The sequence below is a fragment of the Panthera uncia genome, unplaced genomic scaffold (genome assembly GCF_023721935.1).
Source record: "Panthera uncia isolate 11264 unplaced genomic scaffold, Puncia_PCG_1.0 HiC_scaffold_175, whole genome shotgun sequence".
Taxonomy (NCBI): domain Eukaryota; kingdom Metazoa; phylum Chordata; class Mammalia; order Carnivora; family Felidae; genus Panthera; species Panthera uncia.
The window spans coordinates 128-20,444 of NW_026058415.1; the positions used below are offsets into that span (position 1 = coordinate 128).

Genomic DNA, 20,317 nt, shown 5'->3' on the forward strand with positions numbered 1-20,317 from the left:
AATGGCTCCCGGATTTTCCACTGTGTGCCTTGCACATAATACATGCTCAGTAAATGTTTGAGTGCTATAAATTAGATTCATTGTTTTAACCCTCAATTTTCCTGCCTTTTACTGGATATAGCATTGACTATCTTTCAGCAATTCAGTATCTGACAAATGCTTTGACTATCTTAGTGAAAAGAGAGCATTCAAATCACAGCATGAGTAGCCCTTTAGTCAAACTGGCAAAACCCTTCAGATGTCCTTGGGTCAACTTTGATCATCATCCTTTACTATCTTCACCATGTTGTAGAATTCAGCATATTTTTTGAGGGACCCCGTATGAGCAGAGTGCTGAATGGAACTCATTTCAAGGTTCTTCTGACTTACAAGTAGCACTTAGCTGGGTGCTCTCACTCTCTGTTCCTGTACGATTGAGATAAACTAGGTTGTCATTGTCGTGACGGCCAATGCCTGATTTGACTGTTCCTCCCCAGAAAGTCTCAGATTTTTGGCTTCCTCACAGCGCTGCCTGGGATGCAGCCGGCCCTCTGTCCCTGGGCTCAGGGGCCCACCCAGCTTCCTTCTGGCACCCAAGGCAGCGGCTGCTCTGCCACCCCTTTTCTTCAGATAAGCATGGCTTGGAAATGCTATCTTTAGAGGTGATGAGTTTTTGTTTGGATAGAATTATGACTAGTATAAAGCCCACACATGCTAACAAGCCACAGAGTGCAAAATAATTATTGAAAGCAATTGGAGAGAAAAGTGGAAAATCATCTGAGGAAAAAACAAAATTGTTCCCAAAGCTTTGGTCCAATTTTTCGCTGTTACGTTCAATCTTGAGCCCTCGTTTTCTGCTGCCAGGTAACCCAAGCGCTGGTGACGCTGTTCCTCTCTTCTGCTTTTTGAATGGTACTCTTTATTAAACCTTTCGACATGCCTTCCTGACATTTGATTCCAAGTTAGTCAGAAAACATACGATATGCCAAGCTTACCTTTCAGTGGACAAGGAGAGAATTGCATTTTGTTTGTATCTTGGTTTTACTTAAATAGCATTTGGGATCACTGACTGTTTTCTCTGTATGTCCTTCCATGTGCATTAAGGTAATGTTTTCTATAGCAGAAGTAAACTTTTTTACCTGCAAGAATACATATGCTCTGTCCATGGCCTCAGTGTTGTGCATATAAGTTAATATGACATATGTATTATGTTCCAAATATAGTGACTAACCCATTTGCAAGGCATGCCTTCTTCCAGGCAGCAGATTAACTCTGCTCAAATGCTAAAATGTGTAACTTCCAACCAATGGTTGCTGTCTACTCATTTCGAATTAGTTTTAATAGTCCTTCCATTGACAAGAGAAATAGGCATAATACACAAGTAGTAAAGTATATCAGATGAATCCTAAAAGAACAAATGTCCCTGAGGAACAAGAGAGAAATAGAATAGGGTTAGTTCCTGTAATGCAAGGGAGAAACAGACACGTGCATTAGTACCACAGAGTATAAATGTAGCATAGGGTTTTTGGTTGGGGGTGTGGGTGGGAACTTATAAGTAGAGAAGTAGCAGAGACATGTACTCTCTGGCCTCTCCATTAGTACACCACAGAGACTGGGCATAGATATCCGTATGCAGGATGGATAAGGTCCCAGAGGAGGGGAGCGTGCCTTGGTCAGTAGATTGGATGCGTACAGAGAGCATTCCAAGAGTGAAAATGAGACCTGCCCCCACATTACATTTCATATTCATAGGTTAGCTGAATAGTCTCCAGATGGAAAACCTGTATCTTTAAGTAACAAGAAATATGACAAGGGCTCTTCAGATGAGGCAGCATGCAACTTGAGGCCAGGGTCCGTATATTGAGGATAATGTTAGGAACAGCCTTGCCTGCCAGAAATGACATCAGCCAAAGATCAAGTCTTTCTGGAAGCTGACTTAGATCAGGCAACCTACTGCTAAGCCTCCAGGCCCACCCTATTTTCTCTCTTCAGTTCCCATTTGGTCAAGAAATCATCTAGCTCTTCATCTCTAACTTAAAAATTCCATTTCTATATTACGCAGCCACAAAAAAGGAATAAAATCTTGCTATTTGGGACAACATGGATAGACCTAGAGGGTAGTATACTAAGTGAAAAAAGTCAGACTAAGAAAGACAAATGCCATATGATTTCACTCATGTGGAATCTAGAACACAGAACAAATGAATAAACAAACAAAAAGCAGAATCAACTATAAATACAGAGAACAAACCGATGGTTGCCAGAGGGAAGGGGTAGGGGACGGGCAAAATAAGTGAAGGGGAGTGGAGATACAGATTTCCAATTACGGAATGAACAAGTCACAGGATAAAAGGCACAGCTCAGGGAATATAGTCAATGATCCTATAATAGTGTTGTATGGTGACAGATGGTAAGTACATTTGTGAGCACAGCATACATATAGGGATGTAGGGATGTTGAGTCACTACACGTACACTTGAAACTAGTAGCCTCGTGTTTCAACTGGACTCAAATAAAACAATAAATACAATAGAATAAACAAAATTCCATTTTTGGACTTAGAACCAATGATTCTAACAACTTTAAATGACCCCACATTGTTCTCTGAACTTAAGCATTGGTAATTGACTCATTTGAAGAATAAATGCATTAAATAGAAGCTGCAATCTATAGATAAGTAAAATATTTTGGTGGATAGAAAAAGGTTGATAACATTATTGAAAACTAAACCAGGATATTTTATTTTATTATTTTTGTATTGTTTATTTATTTTTGAGACAGAGAGAGACGGAGCACGAGCAGGGGAGGGGCAGAGAGAGGGGGAGATACAGAATCCGAAGCAGGCTCCAGGCTCTGAGCCGTCAGCACAGAGCCTGACACGGGGCTTGAATTCACGAACCATGAGATTATGACCAGAGCCGAAGTCAGATACTTAACTGACTGAGCCACCCAGGCTCCCCTAAACCAGGACATTTTAATATGGTAGCATAAGGTTATCTTTATCATAAAGATATGCTTTTAAAGTGTTATAGATGAAGAAATGATTATATGAAATATCCCTACTTGTTGGGGAAGGGTAGGATATTGTCATTGTAAGAAGAAATCTGAGTCAAAACTAAAGCCTAAGATGTGCCTCGTGGAAAACACACCTGTGTTTGGTCCATACAGGAAGGCATCTTCTCCTGTCTCTTTCCAAATCTCTAGAGCAGGAGTTCTCAAAGTGTAGTCCTTAGACCAGCATAATCAGCATCACCTGGAAAGTCACTGGAAAAGGTAAATTCTTGGGCCCTACTCCAGACCCACTGAATCAGAGACTCTGGAGGTGGGGCCTGGCAATCTGTATATTTTTTAAAGCCCTCTATGTGATTCTGATGTAAAATAAAGTTTGAGAACCACCTCTCTAAATACATCCTCATTCCCTTCTAACAGAGCATTCTGGGAATGTAATGTACACTTTATAACAATGAAAACAATTACATTACCCGTACTCTTTTCCTTTTAAAATGTAGATTATTTTTAAAAATCTGCTTGGAAATTAACCACGTTTTACATTGAGTGACATGAAGGAGATTGTTGCTAGCATTTAAATTACTTTGTGGTAGGGGACTCTCATTAATTACTTATGTTCTTGGTAGCTGATACTTTATCGAAAGGACCTGTGCTAGCATTAATAAATGCAAACAAAGTGGAAGGTCCTGAGGTTAATGAGATAGTGAAACATTAATCTGTGTTTCTTCTTTAATGTAAAATGGAGATTCATCAGGTTCACTTTGTATGTTTTACATTTGTCTTTCCAGGAAGAACAAAGTATGCTAGCTATGGAAGATGAGGGCACAGTACAGCTCCCATTGGAAGGGCACTATAGGTAAGATATGCGTGGAAAAGCACACCACTTGGAGTCATGAAACGTGTTGTTGTATACTTTACTTAAGAATTGTGAACTGTGTGCATTCCTACAAAGGTTTGTTGAAGCTGTGTCAGAATAGAAAGAAATGGAAGTAGGACTTAGATTACCCTGTCCTAGAACTAAGTTCTGACACTGGTAGCTGCGTGAGTAGGGGCAAGTGGCTGAAAATGAAGGGGGGCAGGGGACTGTTGTCTGAAGTCTTTTCTTCTCATATTTTATAATGTATACAAAAGCTCTAAAAGTATCAGTTGAAGACTGGTCAAGATTCAATTCCAGAATAAATGAGCTAGGTATTCACTACATTGATCCAGTGATCATGTTTGAACTCTGGGAAATGTTTGAACTCTGGGAAGTTACCCCTAAAAAATGGCACTTCCAAAGAGATGATCTATTTCCTGAGTTCAAGGATTCACATCTACCAGCCATTTTAGGAAGTATTTATGTAACTCTCCAAAATATGCCTATCTTCTTTATGCACAAAGGCATAACAAAAGAATGCAAATGCCTGTGAGTTATAATAAAAACTTAAAAACATATCTGGCCAAAAATTACGTACAGATATATAGATATTGAAGCACTTAAGGATAATTTAAGACCATGCCAATAAAAAAACAGAGAAAACTTTTCCCTCTGGAAAGAATTTATCATAGTATTTACCAAAAAAATTGGAAAAATCTTCTAGATCTTCAGGGTCTGACTGTAAAATCACATTACCTAGGTTTTTAAAATGTAATTATCTACCACCTAAACATGAGAAGGCATTTTATCTTTTTTTAAACAGTATGTAAGTTTTAAAAGCCTGTTGATTGTTTCATTGAATCAATATATTCCCACGTGTGTTTTGTAGATAGATACTTGGTCTCATGTGGTACCCCTCTCAAAAGGATTCTTTGGTTAGATAAATTTCCATACCACATTTCCATTTGGAGATTCATAGTGTATATTGGCATATTAAAGAATCTAAGTAGTGCTGTATGTTTTTTTTTTTTAAGTTTAATTTTCTTTAATCAGTATTTTCTTTTCCTTTTTTTTAAAGCTTGTTTTTATTTATTTTGAGAGAGAGAGAGAGAGAGAGAGACAGTGTAAATGGGGGAGGGGCAGAGAGAGAGGGAGACAGAATCCCAAGCACACTTCACTCTGTGAGCACAGAGCCCAGTGGGGGCTCAAACTCGTGAACCCTGAGATCATGACCTGAGCTGAAGTCAAGAATCAGACACTTAACTGACTGAGCCAGCCAGGCTCCCCAATCCAGTATTTTCTAAACTCTTTTCTAAACTCTAAACTCTTTTACAAGGCTCTTTGTCACATAATATTGTGAAAAACATGTATTCCATATGACATTCTTTTGGAAACTGGTTGATTTCATGCTTTGAGTTACTAGGCGCTGCTGGATTTGAGGAACTAAAAAGAACACTTGTCCAGACTGGGAAGGGAGGGACCCTGTGAGACCCAAGGTTTTGCTCCAGACCTTTGGTGTCTCTCTAAAAAAGTCTAATTTGTTGCCGCCTGTGAACAACCACTGATGAGGGTCATGTGAGGTCAGCCTAGGATTTCTATAGAAGGTGGTTTTTTTTCACAGCAGGGTATCTTTTCCTCGTGCAGTAAGAAGAGTGCTGTTTCCTCACTTGAAACTTTCTTTGACTTGGCCTATAATTTATCTCTGCTTCTATTTGGTTGTGTTTCTAGCCCTGGGAATATTTTAGAGAATTCTGGACATCACTTAAAATTGGTGCCATGTTAAAATGCAAACAAAGCACCCAGCATTGTACGCGCCCTGATGTTGAAGGCCTTTCTAGTCATTTGGAAAGATATCTGCCAAACACACAGACTGCCTTCATTTATTCGACCAGTATTTATTGAGTAGGCACCAAGTGTCAGGCCCTGCTTGACTCTTGGGGAAACAGTAGCAGATGAATGGTCAAGAATCGTCATCCTCATAAAACTTATATTCAAGTAGAATAGAGGTGGGGGGGCCAAAAATAAAGGCACAAGTAATATGGGATAGTGTTTTAGATGGTGAAAAGTGCAATAAAAACAAAAAGCAAAAGAGGATGAGGGTACTCTGAGTGGATGGAAATAGAGATTTTCTTTTATTTTTTTAAGTTTATTTATTTTGAGGGAGGGGGAGAGAGAGAGAGAGAGAGAGAGAGAGAGAGAGAGAGGCAGGCAGAGAGAGAATCCCAAGCAGACTCCACACTGTCAGTGCAGACCTGACGTGGGGCTTGAATTCACAAACAGATTATACCTGAGCTGAAACCAAGAGTTGGACGCTTAACTGGCTGAGCCACTCAGGTGGCCCAGAAATTTTAAATACAGTAGTCAGCAAAGGCCTGAGTAGGTGACATTTAAACAAAGGAGGGAAAGAGTTGTACCATGTAAAGGAACATCATATGCAGAAGGCAGGACAAACACGAGGCCCTGAGGCAGCAAGCCCAGAGTGTTCCAGAATAGTCGGGAGACCACTGCTTGTGGCCAGAGTAGAAGGAGCAGGGCTGTAATGGCAGGAGATGAACCTGGAGGGTGAGGGCAGGGACAGAGCCTATGGTCCACTTACCAGGCTTTCTCTGTCTTTTTAATGTTTGTTTGTTTGTTTGTTTGTTTGTTTGTTTTGAGAGAGAGAGACAGACAGAAAGCAGGGGAGAGGCAGAAAGAGAGAGACAGAGAACCCCAAGCAGGCTCCATGCTGTCAGCATAGAGCACAATGAAGGGCTCGAACTGACAAACAGCAAGTGACCTGAGCTGAAACCAAGAGTCAGATGCTTAACTGACTGAGCCACCCAGGCACCCCTGCCAGGCTTTTTTTTCTAAGTGTGTGAGAGCCACTGTAGCGTCTGAGCAGGAGACTGAAGTTGATCTGCTCGGCTGCGAATGTAGGGGCAAGAGCCCAAGCAGTAAACACACAGAAACTCATCTCTGTAATTTGAAATGAATTAGGAGAACTCTAGCCAAAACCAGTGTCTATATAACTAGAATCTTTTGTTGAGATTTTTGTTTTTCATAGATTTTAAAAAAATAATTGAGAGAACTATTTACTTCTTAATTTTTAACTGTGAAAAATACTGTACAAAGGTATAAGACTGTCCTATATTTAGTTTCTATCACTAGATAACTGCAATTACTTAATTTTTTTAAATTTCATTTTGGGTAAACTCCTATCTAGAGATGATCCATCTGTGATCAATATCTCCGATGAAATGTCAAAGACTGCCTTGTGGAGGAACCTTCTGATGACTGCCGATAACTCAAAAGATAAGGAGTCAAGCTTTCCTTCTAAAAGGTTTGAATTCCAAAATAATGTGAATTTGTACTGATTCCAATCATTTTATGACATGAATCTATTAGGGAAAGAATAGTATTGGTTTCCATTGAATTTAGGTCTAAAATATTTTAGAAAACTCTTTTTAAAAGTAGGCAGAAATTGTAATTGGCACATTTGTTGGTATGTTTTTCAACATCTCCCTTTCAGATTAAAAGCTTATTCCAAAACTATGACAGTGGGGAGAATGGTACTGTAAATGAGTCCCAATGCAGGCCACTTTCGGACATTCATTTGGCCTACTCTTTTGCAATAAAGTTCCATTATATTCACTCATCACCCACTTCCCAGAACCCTCTTAGATATCTGCCCACATTTTGCACTCCCCCATTGTCCTTTCTTAAGCCCCATATGCACATGTAATGGTGATTTTGCACTTAGTATATTTCCAGGTTCCTGTTCCAACTCCCTGAAAATCTTCCCTAACTTCCTTACTCCAAAACTTTCAGCTCCAGAAAGTTCTATGCATTCGTATTTCTCTGTATGCAAACATTACAAACCACTCCTATAGTTGTGGATGCTAAGTTGTAAATGCATGCTGGGGAAGAGTGTGTCCTTAAATATGAAGAGTCATCACAGGATTTCCAACTGAATTTTCCAGAATTTATAAGCGTTCAAACCATCCAGTCTTCTTAGATACTGATCTGAAGAAAAATCTCTGTGTTATGCTAATAGCTCTTCTTATTAAAGAGTGATTGAGGGATTTGGGACAGTGTTTAGTTATTAAGTTCCTTTATTTTCATGACCTTAAATTAACTTTTTCTACTTAATTTTTATATTACATTTTTGTCATAAGCTCCCCTTCCTAATCACTCTAGAAGCTGATTCCCCAAAGGTAAGACCCTCTCCCTCAAACCTATTCCTTGGTTGTATTTCCTGTGTTAAATGGTGTCTTCTAGAAACCTGGTCAGCCTATGTTCTCTGTGTGAGTTTTGGGGAGGCAAAAGGCATGGAGAGGCTTGGGCTTAGATCCAGTATCGGACTGAGTGTTTATGGTGTTCCTATAACTACTCAGCTCTTTAAGAAGGTTGGAAGCTTGAGTGAACTTTTTTTCCTACATGACTTACACAAATACATCATATATAAATCAACAAATCGCACAGCACCATTTTTAGTGATGACATCAAATTTCTATATTGGAAAAAAAAGAAAATTTATCCTTGAATTAAGAAATTGCAAAGCTGGGAGCTTCCATTTATGCACCACATGCTTCCAAACCTGCAAGCTTTATCTGGCTTCATGAGAAATATTTGGAAACATGGGCTCAGAAAAGATGATACATTAGACTTACAGAATATCTCTTGTTGCTGGTTTTTGTCACCCCAAAATGGCATGCTGCTTCAATGTCATCTCTATCCCAAAAAGACAAACAGTGGATGTGCACAGTCTTCTCATCCCAGAAATCTGGAATTAGTCACCTCTCTCTCTCTCTCTCTCTCTTTCTCTCTCCCTCCCTCCCCCTCTCCCTCTCCCTCCCCTCTCTCCCTCCCCTCTCTCCCTCCTTCTCCCTCCCTCCCCCTCTCCCTCTCTCCATCCTTAACAACTACTTCTAACACTTAGTCCAAAGGAGGTTAATATAAGTTACTCAGTAGGCTCCCTCAAAGACTTCTGATTGATGTTTTCTGTCTTGTAACAGGGCTTTAAAATCTTCATGTATTTCTTTGCTTGGCTCAAACAGAAGTCATATTTTATTCTAAAACATGCTTTATCTTCCTTCCCCAAAGATCCCCGCTACAGTCTGATAGAGTCATCCTCACAGTAATTCTGTTTTGGTCTTGGAAGAAAATCAGAATTATGAGAAGGGTAATTTCTTAAACCCATTGAAATATGTGCTTATGGACTCGTTCACATTAAAAATATGGCATTTCTCTGATTTTTTTTAAAAAAAATGGGAACTCCAGGTTTATGAGCTCAAAATAAAATGCCAGCCATGAGAATATGTAGAAAATTTGAGACAACCAACTTATAGATTGCTTTTCTTCCTGTACTAAATGGAGCCATAGTACAAACTCCTTCTCTGCTTTTCTTTGGTTCAAGCAAAAAATTTTATGTCATAGTATTTTAGGTACTCCTTAAAGTAAATAGTATAGTCAGGTGATGCTTTTCGCCACAAAAAAAACTAGTTGTTGTAAAACAATGTAGTGTGCTTTAAGCAGGTTCAGTTTTAATTAGGACCATCCTTTATATTTTGATACAACCACTTGTTTCTTACTCTTTGTTTAAATTTTTATTTTTGTTTACATTTATTTATTTTTGAGAGAGAGACAGAGTACAAGTGGGGGGAGAGGCAGAGAGAGAATGAGACACAGAATCTGAAGCAGGCTCCAGACTCTGAACTGTCAGCACAGACCCCGATGTGGGGCTCGAACTCCCAAACCATGAGATCATGACCTGAGCCAAAGTTGGATGCTTAACCGACTGAGCCACCCAGGCACCCCTGTTTCTTACTCTTTGAACATACCTTCCTCCTAACATGAGATTCAAACTATTGTGTAATGAAAGTTTACCTTTAGATGGATTGTCTGTAGCTTTCCAGGTGAAAAATTCCTCTTGGTTAATGGTTAATGTCTTTCATCTTTATAACAGTGAAACTTGGCAGAGTGTGTGGCTTCCAGAAATCCAAAAACCACCAACACTAATAACAACAATACCCTCCCAAAGCCATTGCTTTTTCATGGTGTGTCTGTTGAAGGTATTGAAATCTGATGACCAAGAACTCTAACAGTGTTGTGCCTACTAGAGTATCTCTTGGTGCATAAAACTAAACTAAACTAAACCCAAACCTAAAGACCCATTTACCAGGGTCTGTATCTCTTGAGGCCTAAGTTGGCTTCCTTGCGGTTTTTGACACGGGCCCTCTCCTTATTCTCCATCCTGTCCCTTGCTATTGGTCCTGTATGCCTATTAGAGAAGCTTAGATACTTTTCCACAGTGCAGTTGGGAATAGCACTTGTATTTTATCCATCATTTCATCCACCGTTCGTTGTCAACGATATTTTATCTCGCCTGATTGAAAGAAGGATATCAGAACTCACTGAAAATTTGACCACATCTGCAGGATGTCTAATTTGATCCTTGTTCAACAGTGCTGCGCATACACGTGACAAGGTCCTCTGTGGCTTCTTGAACTGGATTGGCAGAAATAGGTCTCGTTAAAAACCACACATTGCATCAGAATAGGCGAACAACTGACACCTAGATTGACATTTCTTGGGAAGGTACCTGGCAACATTAGGAAAAACAGTGCTTGGTGTTGCCTTGGTGGCAGAGGCTAGGCTCTGGGACCATCTTCTCTGCTCCTCTCTGGCTGCCCACTTCCACCACCTTCTTCCATCCTGGATTCTCCTCCTTTGCTGTGATTTCCTAGGCCTATGCCCTGTCATGACTTCTTCGTAAATGTTGTTTGCAACAACTATTTTGGTGTGATCGAAACATAACAGTTTCCTAGATCACTAGTTGGCAGCATGAAGGTAGTGGGTCATGTTCTGCTCTCTCCTGAAATATTATTTCTTTAGATTTTAAAATGTGACTCCTCCAGGGGCAGGGCACTGTCTCATCTCTCTTGTATCCCTTGGTCTTTGCAGAGTACCTGGTACCCAACAGCTATGTAATATGTATCTACTGCAATAGCACATCATAGATGTGCTACATATTTAGTAAATATGTATATTTATTACAATGAAAGTTTAGAACTTATTGGAATCGTGAAAAATGAATGTAACAAGGAAATAAAGACAGTAATAGGCATACAGTAAGAAGATGGGTTCAGGTCAATAATATTTTTCATAGAAGTTTTGAACTGGATATAAAATTTCTGCTTTATAAGTTTGTTGAAATCTAATCTGACACCAAAGCCACCAGTTTTAGAGAAGGGAAAAAAGCCCTGATCATTTATTCGGTTATTGTTTTGTAACCAACCAGTAGGACCAAAGCAGGACATCAGGAGGAAGCATTATCTGTGAATTAAGTCAACATTCTGAATCTTTTCTCACCACTTGGTGACTAATAGTGCCATTGGGAATGTGCTCATTTATAAAAAGCTTATGGAACTTAGCACTATGCACACAGGAACCGTGCCAGTGTGTCTGCATCCCTAGGGTCTCCTACAGATGGGCTCTTGTAGTCTATCTTTCAAAAGATAGGGCCCCACTGCGATTGAGAATGCCAGCTTCAGAATCCTGGCCTTCGAGCTACAAGAGAATTTGGGGACTCATATAGTTCAAATTTACAGATGAGGAAACCAAGCCGCAGAGAGATTAAACAACTAGTCCAAGGTCACAGAGTTCCTTCTTGGCTTCCGGAAACTGAACCTAACCTTCCAGTTCCAAGTCCAGGCTTCCTCCGCTGCCCCATGCCTTCCCTTTTTCACTGGTTTTGTCTGGCGGAAGAGAAGAGACGAGGAGCCAGGTAAAGCCCAAGGAAAAGTTAATTTGAAAAGTAGGATAGCAGCCACTTGTCATATGAAAGGCACTTAAAGTAGAAGGAAGTGAGTCATGCAGATAGAGGAGTTAAAAATACAGAGTTAAGGCTCTCAACACATCATGTGCACACTGTCATCTCTTCTTGTGGAAGGAGAAAAGACAAGGGAGAAAAGTTGCTTTGCTCTGACCTGTAAGTAGTGCGTGCTGAGAAGTGTGGCAGGCATAAACCCGGGTGCCATAGACGCTCGCTCACACCAGCTCGCAGTGCTGGCAGCGTGCCACGGACGGCAGAAGCTGCAGCACTTCTTACCTGATGGCGCCGGGTGGTGGTGACAACTGAGAAGGGCTGTTTCGAGCTTGAATTGGAGGAAAAGCAATTTGAAAAACACACTCGTAGAATGTGTCTAAGTTGTTGACCACTAAGAAAGCTGCGCAGGAGGCCGCATAGAAAGGCGGGGGGGTGGGGTGGGGAGGAGGCTTTAACTGTCACTTTATTACTTGGAGAAGAGTTCTAAAACCAAGGGTTTCCCCACTGGCAACTATCTCATAAATTTAGGTTAAGGGAAGAAGTGGCCAGTGAAAGTGTGTGGGTTCTTCCAGCTCGGGGCCCCAGAGGCCAGTTGCCACTCACCCCTTGAATCAGTGGCAGGGAGGGACAGGAGAGGCCCCAGGTGGGGGCGACACTGCCCTGTGCTGGGGGTCACTGGGGAGTAAGCCATTCTGTGCACCCCCCACCCCTGCCCCGAAGCCTGTATTCTTGCTGTGAGCTTCTCGCACGTGAGCACACTGTTTGAGTTTTCCATGAAAACTGTCAACATGAGAGTAGGAAAAGTGATCTTTGGGAAAATACCAAAAAAATACCCCACGAAGACAGAAGTGGTAGAGTTTTGTTACCAGCTTGCCCGCTGATAAGGTTAATTGGATAGCAGATAAAAAAACAGAAGTCATTTGGGAATGAGTTCATTACAGAAGCAGTGAGGTAAAACATTGTTACTCTGATGGACAGGGTGACGGTCAGTCTTCACAGGTGTGTGGAGGGCAGTGTGTGGGGTGACTGCCTCCCCGACGACAGCGGAGATGTGTCTTTCCAACAGACCATGACATAGTTCTCACCAAAAATCAGGATCCAGTCTGTGCACAAAGGATGAGCCACTCGAGCGAGCCCTGAAATACCTACCGTGACATCTCTGTGGTGTCATTATGATGTCAGTGCTTTCTTCAGACGGGGGCAGGACTGGCATTTTCAACAATTAGCAGTAATTCCTTTGCCCAAATGAGGACCATGGTATTAATCTTGCATGCTTTTGGAACTGTTTAAAAATGTCTGATTTTTGTGTTTTAGTTACTGTTTTTTGAATTTCTCCCTTTCTGCAGTTCTTGGTTTCCATCTCACCGAGTGCAGGGGGTTGTAATTGTTGCTATCTAGCTATGCTTCGCAGCATGAAAGAGCAATGCTAAGGGCCCATGTGGTACTTTGGGGCTGATGGGTTTTGTGTCTGAGCAAGCAGACCTCACAGTCTCCGTGCTGGATTGCAGTAATACATTTCTCCTTTTCTTCCCCCTGTAGCATTGAAAGCCGAAAAGAGAAGAAAGCGGACTCAGGGAAAGGTGTTGACAGGGAGACTTGTCTATGACTTGATCTTCAATTTATTTTTTACATATATATGAGAAGAGCACCACAATTATTAATAAAACTGCTTTGATCATGTATTGTAAATTCTGTCTCTCATCCCAAATCCACCTTCACACTGTAAGTAGTGCAATAATTTGTTTCATTTCTGTGTTTAAACTTCTGAACAGTGAGATACCCTTGTGAGCATATACAATAGCTAATGCAAGAATCTGTGTGCTCCTTGCTGTATGTTAGACATTTGTAAACACTGGATTCTCATCGTTGGTTTTATGAGAGCAATAGCTTTCTTAAAGAGATGTCATATTTACCTAGTTTGTATTTTCCTACTTTAGTGACCTGAAGCTACCTGGTCATTTCATTCAGCAGAATTTTGAAAGGTAGTCTTACTTCTTTTTATTTTTTTATAGCTTAGCGTTAGTGACTTCTTTCAGAAGACCCCAATCGAAAAGTTTGTTTGGAAACATTTTTTAATAATTGTATTTATGCATTTCCTTGATTTATTACGATACATTTAATACGTAAGAGTTTATATATCTAACTAAAACTTAAAGTCCTTTGAAAAAATACATAGAACCTGTTCACAACTTGTTTAAAAGAATCAGAAACTAATGCAGAGAGTCAAGTAGTGGTCGGTTAGTGATTCAAGTTGTGATCACACCATCAAATACTAGGCTTGTATGAAATACTTCTGGAAAACTTTGTAAGTTTTGTGAGATTTTCAGTATAAATCTTTATCAGAAATATGCTGTTAAATTTCTCTCCCATTAAAAACAAATGTTTTCCAAATAAACCTATTATACACACTCGTGGAAGGCCACATGGTGAAGCCTCGTACGTGAAATTTCACTCCCCAGTTACTCTGCTGCTAAAGGTCACGTACTGCTTACTGCTGCTTCTGAATCATGTTCTAATGTTAGGCTGACAGGTCTCCAACTGTAATTTTTTCCTTCTGCAAAGCTCTTTTCCACTTTTTAATTGAATGCATGTTGTAGAAAAATAATCTTTTAAATGAAAATTTCAGATTCTGTTTGAGAGGGTTCTGTAGATATTTCAGTCCATCTGAAAGAATCCATTTTTACTGAGCTTGTACAAGAGGAAGCAAAGTTAAGAATTTCCGAGCATTACTAAAAATACAGTATTTCATTTCTTTTTAGATGAATGTGAAGTTAATAAAGATGGAATCTTATAGTGCTCTTGTTTCCTAAGAATCACCAGTGATCACCAACCTTATAATCTGCGGTGTTCTATTTTACAATAATTCAGAGCCCTGTGGCTTTTCCAAACTATTAATTACATATTTTGTGTATAACTGCATATGAACAGTGAAAAAAAAAATCCTCTTGTGATTAAGCTTGTGAGGGAAATTTAAAAAACCCAACAAAGCTTCCATTAGGTTCAACATTTTGATACTTTCTGAAAATTCCTCTCACAGTCTTTTGAGGAGCCATCTCTTTTACGGAACATAAACCTAAAAACATATACAGATAATTTGCAGTTAATAAAATCTGTGTTTATAAATGCCAAGGAAAAACACAGAAATTTTCCATTCCAAATGTGTTGCCTTTGTGCGTTTTATAATACAGATACTACATTGTAAACATTCCCATTGTTTTATGATTTAGACTAGCTGTGCATGCCAGTCAGTCCTAAAAGCAGCCTCCTAGTGTTTTAATACATTAATAACCATTCTGTTACAAATGATCATAGTGAATTTAGACCTTCACATGATCACTTATTTGAATAAGCAATCATATCCAATGAAATTCTGTATTTCTGAGTATTTTTATAGTTATTTTGTTCTCGTGTGAATTTTAATGCTCTATGTCAATCCTAATATTTTGAAATCATATAAAATATAAGAAAAAAATGTAGTGTTATATATTTCCTCCTAATCTCCTCAGATTCCTGGTCAAAATTACTGAATATCTTGAATGTAATTTATTGCAAAGTTCAAGTAATGTGTAAATGTGACTAGGATATTGTGTTTTTCACAACTAAGAAATGTTATGTGGAAATAAATATTTATCCTAATTAATTTCCTTGCACATTTTAAATTGTGATGCAAAGTGTCTTGTCTTTTTTCTCCTTAGTGTTAGTCAGTAAATCGATGTAGAACATTTTGATTGTTTGAACGTAATATTTAAGTTTAAACACCCCTGTGAAGAAAATTTGGTGATGCAGATATTTCAAGAGTGTTCAGACAATTTGAACCTTATGAACAGAATATTATGAGAGCTATAGTAGGATATATCTCTTCATTTTTCCAGAAAGCAATGAATTGGGTGCAAATGGCATTGCTCCCAGACTAGTAAAACCTTCCAAGGTCTTTGGTAGGCTTTCCCATTATTAGAACTCCATAAACTTCGGTTTTTACCCCCCCCACTCTCTCTCTCTCTCTCTCTCTCACACACACACACACACACACACACACACACACACACACCATGGGAAAAGCATTTCCTAAAATTTCTCTCCTCCCTGTTACAATGGGTCAGATGGGGCTATTTTTCTTTTGTAGCCGTCTGCCGGTATGTTATAGAAGTAATTACATTCAGAACTTGAATGTACTTCAGTATTTTTCTCTTGACTCGTGAGTATACTTTATAATTGCTACCATTTAACAGCCTTTGATACTGGGAAGTTTTTCCCTAAATTTAATCTATCTCCTTGGTGTGTAGTTTAAATTCATAGCTTGATAGAAACTCTCCACTGACAATTCACAAGCCACTTCTATTTCAACACAATCCCTAGATCTAGATCTTTTAGGATTTTTCTTGGCTCTTAAAAGTGTGGCTCATTTTTTTTTTTTTTCTATCTGCACTGATCTACCTCTGTTCCTGCTTAGCTGTAGCTGTTCACTCCTAGTCACCTGATTATTTTACTATTGTTTCAAGATTGCTACCCAAATGTTCTAATAAACTATCTCATATATTCATCAGTTGAAAGGAAATGAGATTTACAAGCATTTGAAAATTGTATGAGAGCGATTTGGATATATGATTGTCTAAATTTCCATTGGGAAAGATTACTTGTAATCAGTCCCCTCGAAGAAGCCCAGTGTTCAAGGATTGCTTACTTTATTTTTGAGTATCTCTTTGGTTGTTTTCCTCAGAAAGCTGCAGCTCACTGATACAACTCCAGTTCAGCTTCTGTTGGTGTACTGGCCACTACTTTTGACCTGGAACTTTGAAAAGAGAACTGTGGTCCTTGCTTCCAAGGGCACAGTAGATACATAGCTAGAGCACAATGCGGTATGTACTGAGTTGGCTGCATAATGAAAGCAGAGAATAACTTAAAGATGGAACTTTGAGTAGGGCAGAGTTTGAGGAAAATGTTATATAAGAGGTAGCATATGAATTAGGATGGAAATAGGGAAGGAAACCTACTCCAAGAGCTGCAAAGATTCTCAAACACATGCCAGTATTGAAATAAAAATGAAATAAAAATGAAATAAAAAAGTAAAGCTATATGGTGTAACCGGAGCCTGACATATTTGATGTATGGCATATTTGGAACCAAGCAAACAGCCCAGGATGGTGGAGTGTTAGGAGAGTAATGAAGACCTGTGAGAAAAGGTAGAAATAGATGTTGATCACTTCTATTATAAAATGATGTTAAATTGTATATTATGATCTTTGCCCTTTGTCCGTTAAAAGTTTTGAGTAATGGAGAGGCATGGATTTTTGGAAAGATGAGTCTAGCAGCGCAGTGGAATTCGACTATAGTGGGGGACAAAGTGGAATCATTTCCTTTGGGATCCAGGGTGACTGTGAGGCTCCAAGCAAACACTCTGTGAGTGGTCTCTAAACTTTTATTGTGACTGAAACCCAACAGGCTGAAGCATACTCCTTAGGTATGTAGGTAACTCCAAATACAATAGTTTTACTATAAATGTTTTCATGTAGAACATTCCTTTATATGATATGTTTTGGGTTGTATCTGAAAAAAAAAAGTTCTGAAAAGCATGGTATCAATAGTAATCCTGAGACTATGAAAGAAATGTAGGTGTAGTACAAAATTCAGCCAATGGCAGCCCGTATGAATCCAGAAACCACCTTTCCCCGCCCACATTTTCACCCCGCTCATCTCATAGTTCTTACCACGGACTTAGCTTTGTACGTAGATTCTCTTGCTTCTGGTGTGTGTAGTTCTAGATTTCTGCCATGTGACTTATTCTTTCCATTTGTTTATAAGTTCCTTAAAAATTAGGAATAGCGTTTTATCCCTTCTTTGTAACTTTCCAGAGCCTAGGTCTGTGTTCGGATTTTTCTCCAGCTGGGAAAGGCTGCGGACAGAATCCTGAGTAAAATATATCACAAAATGCTGCTGCTCATCTTATTAAGAATGTATTAAAGATCCAAGAAAAGACTCTCACTGGTATGGCAGTATAGAAAGCAAAAACGAATGCTTACTGAACACCTTTGTGTACCCAGCACCTGTAGACACAGACACCTAAGGTGGGGAACTGTGTAATCTATGGAATCATCAGTGGAGTCATAAACCAAGATAAAAAGCTCAATAGCCGTGAATAGGAGGAGGGGAAGGGTGGGGTTGAGGGTGCGTGCATGGATACAATGCCGGTATAGTGTATGCACAACTCTTCACAGCAAGGCAAAAATTCTGTGAAGTAGGTGTTTTTGTTCTTCTTTCAAATTAAGAAACTGGGGTTCAAAGAGACTAGCGCTCTTGAAAATGTTTCTCGCTTGAGTGGTGCTGCGGAGATTCTAACCCATGTCCACCTTATCCAGGCTGCAGTGCACTGAGTCTCCAGCAGGAGGCGAGGAGCGACTTCCGCCCTCCTTAACAAGGTACTCCTTCCAGGTCACGCAACCAGAATCAAGTTAAGATGAGTAATATTTCTTAGTATGTTACACTTTCTTTGTGACTCATATTTTTGTGATTAACACTGGAAACAAAACTTGCCCGATGAAGTTCTTTGCTCACAAGTCACAAGTATCATGACTTTGGAGAGGAGAAGCTTCATGAAATAATCAGGGTTTTGGTTATTTGATGGGTCACGCTTCTCACCAGATACGTGTTTTAAATAATTTGTTTTAAATTGGGATGAACTGTTCAGCTGAAAGATTGTGAAGAATAACAAATTTCGTTGAGCTTGTGGAAGTTTAAAGTCTGTAACACTAGAGAAGATACCCTTCTCAATTTAGCAGTGGGGAAATTACTTTTTTTTATTAATTCCAGTTCTCAAGTTTAAATGTTAATATTGTCACAGGTGACATGCGGAAAGATGATAAATTTATACTGAGCACGACATTGGTCTTACTAATAATACCTTGCTCTGAGCTTTTCTTATGGGCAGTGATGGTATGCTTTATTACTTACTTTCGTCTCTCATTCTCAATCACCTATATACCTCAGACATACTGAATACACACTGCAGACCATTGAGGATGTGTGTAAAAAGGGTCTCGGACACTGCTGAAAGAACCACAAAGTTGACAACAAAATTCTCTTTATGAAAAAAGCCATCCTTGTGTTTTGGTATGTTTTTCATTTAGAACTTTCTGCATCTTAAATATTGTGCAAATCTAGTAGTTTTATAAATTGCAATTCTCACGTCAACTTAGCTCAAAAGCAGCAAATACCAAGTAGTAGCATTGGTAGCTTCAGTGACCACCTGTGAATAAGAAAGAAAATGCCTGGAATGACGTACAGCCGAAAATGCCTGGAATGACATGACATACAGCCTGACGTGATAATTGATCTTTATGGTGGTGGCTTTAGAGGATGAACTGATCTATGCCTTCTGTTTGCGAAGGCATGGAGGTATATCATCCTTTTTAGCAAGGTTTCCAAAAATGTCCATAAATAATTTTCAAGTGACTTTCTAAAAATCGTGAGCAAAACGTAAAAGCAAACTCTGGATCTGTAGAAGAGATGTGACTATCGCTCCTTTCCTTTGGTGTATGTGCTGCTCCTGGGCACTGCTGAGCTCCAGCAGGTTGTGTGTGATAGGAATCTTAGCATCCGTGCACCTGCTGAGGCCGCAACTGTCAATGGCAGGCAAGTCTTCACATTTTTTTTTTTTTTTTTATTTTTGGGACAGAGAGAGACAGAGCATGAACGGGGGAGGGGCAGAGAGAGAGGGAGACACAGAATCTGAAACAGGCTCCAGGCTCCGAGCCATCAGCCCAGAGCCTGACGCGGGGCTCGAACTCACAGACCGCAAGATCGTGACCTGGCTGAAGTCGGACGCTTAACCGACTGCGCCACCCAGGCGCCCCCAAGTCTTCACATTTTGGTACTGCACTTCGTTTCTGTGTGTCTCCAGCTTAGCCTCAGATGAAGTTTATCTCTAAGTTATTTGTCAACGTCTTTACCTTCTTTTCCCAATAAGCCAATTTAAAACTCTTATTGGAGAGTAACTCTTGCCCTAGGAGGGCCAGATGAAATCTACTTTAACTTTTGTAACCCTCATTATATGAAAGATACATGCTAGAATTTTTTTATTCCTTCTGAGCGCCAGAGAAAACATTTAACATGTTTAGAAACTACTGTTGTACTATATCAGATGTTACACAGGGGTCTTAATATCTGTGTAGTATCTGATACTATATAACACCTACTATTGTATAAAATAGTCTTACTGATTTCTGTAAAATATCTGAGGTTGTGCAATATCTGATGTTAACATCTGATACTGCCAAATGGTCTGAATATCTGTACAACATCTGATATTGCACAATATTTGGTTTCAATTAAAAGAATTTCTTGTTTTTGTGACTATTAATTCAGTACAGGGTGTGGACATATGATCTATGACTACTGTTTCTAGATATAGAACTCTGCAGGGATTGGCCCATTCATGATGATTGAACTCTATTAAGAAATAGAATTATGACAGGGGCTTTATAGGTTTGAAGGTTGATTTATGTCTCTAATGGGTGAGTGGGATTTGAGACTTAAGGTGAAGCTCTTCAATGACATGGTCCCGAAGTACAACTGAAGCTGAATTTCACAACCCTCTGTCCATTCCTATGTGTGACTCACTGGTCTTATGTTGAATTGATAGATTTTTTTCCATTTCTTCTACTTTTAGATTT

At 39.4% G+C, this 20,317-nt stretch overlaps 1 long non-coding RNA gene across 1 annotated transcript; it reads left to right on the plus strand.

Annotated features, from left to right (window-relative positions):
• Positions 1 to 3,527: 3,527 nt before the first annotated feature.
• Positions 3,528 to 15,310, plus strand: LOC125917355 (uncharacterized). Its single transcript, XR_007456164.1, has 3 exons — positions 3,528 to 3,844; positions 7,047 to 7,163; positions 13,191 to 15,310. It is a non-coding gene; the product is annotated as an uncharacterized LOC125917355 (long non-coding RNA).
• The last annotated feature ends 5,007 nt before the right edge of the window (positions 15,311 to 20,317 follow it).